The sequence below is a fragment of the Acyrthosiphon pisum genome, chromosome X, assembly GCF_005508785.2.
Source record: "Acyrthosiphon pisum isolate AL4f chromosome X, pea_aphid_22Mar2018_4r6ur, whole genome shotgun sequence".
NCBI classification, from domain to species: domain Eukaryota; kingdom Metazoa; phylum Arthropoda; class Insecta; order Hemiptera; family Aphididae; genus Acyrthosiphon; species Acyrthosiphon pisum.
In genome coordinates this window covers 122,958,949-122,961,654 of record NC_042493.1, presented here as the reverse complement: position 1 = coordinate 122,961,654, position 2,706 = coordinate 122,958,949, and positions in this window count along the sequence as shown.

Genomic DNA, 2,706 nt, shown 5'->3' with positions numbered 1-2,706 from the left:
TGGTAGAAACATTGTGACGGCGACATGTGAGACATGTGAGACATGTGAGACATGTGAGACGTGTGAGACATGTCAATTTTCGGGAAAAATGTAACAGGAACGTATGCCGTGATCGAGACGTGACCACTGAACGTGTAGGTACCAGCAGTGTAGGTATCTGCTATTGCCGCCGCTTCGACCGCCGCCGCCGCCGTATATGTAAAAGAGCAACGAGCAGAGCGTGCGACCCTGGTAGGCCGACTCTTCAAAACTACACTCCTTACCAAATAACAACGCACCGGGGCAAAACCGATTTTGTTGCGTACATTTGGTGCACTCTTATTTGGCACAGGGTATAGCGGGCCACGACGTGCCGACTCGTTGTGCTCCCGCCATGCCGCCGCGATGTATTTCGGCGGATTTCATGAACAGTTGATGCGCGTTTTATTTTTAAACGTTTGTTATTCAACCATATTTTTACAGCGATAAACTGATAAACACAGGGCTTGCAAACGTTATAATAACGTTATGGTTATAACGTTATATTTGACAAAAAAAAAACTATTGAAATTTGTAAACGTAATTCATATTATACGGAAAGCGATAATCAAAAATAATTAAATTACGCAAAACAAAAAACAACTCTTGATAAAAATATATATCGTTAAGCAAAACATAATATTTATAGAATAATTTTTATCATTTTTTATCATTAAACGAATAATAACGCAAAACGTAATATTTTAAAATCTATTTATAAGGTCTATTGGGTTTGTAGAAGCATTTATTTCTTGCGAACAATCTAAGAATTTATTATATTATATTATAATATTCCCTATCCGTGTCATTACCTATTTGTTATTATTATGAAATTTAATATGTATGAACACTATTATAAATAACGATAAACGCAAAACTTGGATTACGTTTTAAATAGGGTTCTAAATTATGAAAAATATTTTTTCTTCTTTTAAACGTGTTCTGTTATAGATGATTAGAAACAATAAATTTGGTAACACACTTAGAATTAAAGAAAAATATATTATTTTTGTTGATTTATTATTTTATATTTGTATATTCTATATTATGTGGTGCTGAAAAATATTCCTGGCACTAATTTGAGAATAAAAACATTTTTTTTTACATGAGTTTTAAAATATTGTTGTATGGACCATCAGCGACCCAAAAGATTGGGTTGAAATAAAGTTGAGGTCAGTTCCAACAATGAATGAAATAATAGTGTATTTTCAGTAATTATAAAGTGTACAAAATATAAATAAATATATAAAATGTACTAAAGTCGTATAATATGTGTATGTGTATGTGATTGAATGATGTGAAGATGATCTGGGCTCATTATTTAATACTTAGATCATATATTTTGTTATAAGTATTATAGATTTGTTAACCAACTTATACATTTTATAATTTTAATAATTTTAATTTATGGAAAAAAATTTCCAATTATAAGAATATTGTGTAATGACAATTTGTGGTAAGTGCACATATGAAGGTTTACATGTAACGTGAATATAAATAAGGTAAAACAGAACAAAAAAAAATATGTATATATATATATATATATATATTTACATATTTACATGTTATTTTTATATAAAATCTTTAATATATATATATGTATACTAAATATCAAATATAAAATAACTATTTAGATATTTAAACTTAAAGATTTTATTTAAAAATAACATGTAAATATGTAAATATATACAATAAACGAACATTAAAAAATATTCAATTAGAATTTGATGACTCTATGAACTTTTAGACATAATAAGCATTTTTTTTTATTTTTTATCAAAATGAAAATTTCATGAAATTTAAAAATCATTACTTATTGTAAATAACATAAAACGACTGCGGACCGTGACGTGCCGACCAGCTATGCTCGTGGCAATTGGCATGCCACTGCCATATATTTCAAGTGCGTTTTTTTTAAACATGTGTTTATCAATCATATTTTTATAGTGATAAACTATTAAATCTAAAATCTAATATTATATTATCATTATATTTTTATCATTTTTTTTTTAAATCTACAGACCAGATTTATATATATGTACGTCATATTGTTGCTGAGTTTATGCAATCTTATGAGAGTGAAAAATGTGGACGGTTCGTTTGATTCTGAGTTCAGAGAAAAAAGATTTTTTACGTATATTTTTCTCCTATTTGAGAATATTATATTTTCATGTATTAAGGAATATTATTCAAATTGTTTAGCATATTTTGGAATATTTTGTAAATTGTGAGACAAAAATATTAATTAATTATAAATATTAATACGAGTATTATGGGGTACCTACACGGAAAAATGTTTTTTGAAATGTTACACATTTTTTGGCATCGTTTTGATAAAAAGAAAACATCATTAGTTAACTTTCACTAAACAATAAACATTAAACATAGTTGCTAACCTGCAATGCTGGCAATTGTTTCATACTGATAATATCAACATATATTATGTTCATTTTTTACCGAATATTCAAATGTCAAAATATTTTGTTTTATAGACTTTTATAGTTTTAACGTTATAGCATTTAATAACGATTTTCAATATTTTTCAAACAACAAAAAAAAAACCAGTAAATTTTAAAAACAAAAGTATAAATATACCTCATAACCTCACTAATAATTAATCAAAAGTATGTTGTAAAAAAATAAATAAAAATAAATTATTAAAGCATATATTGATTGTTGTTGCAGTTT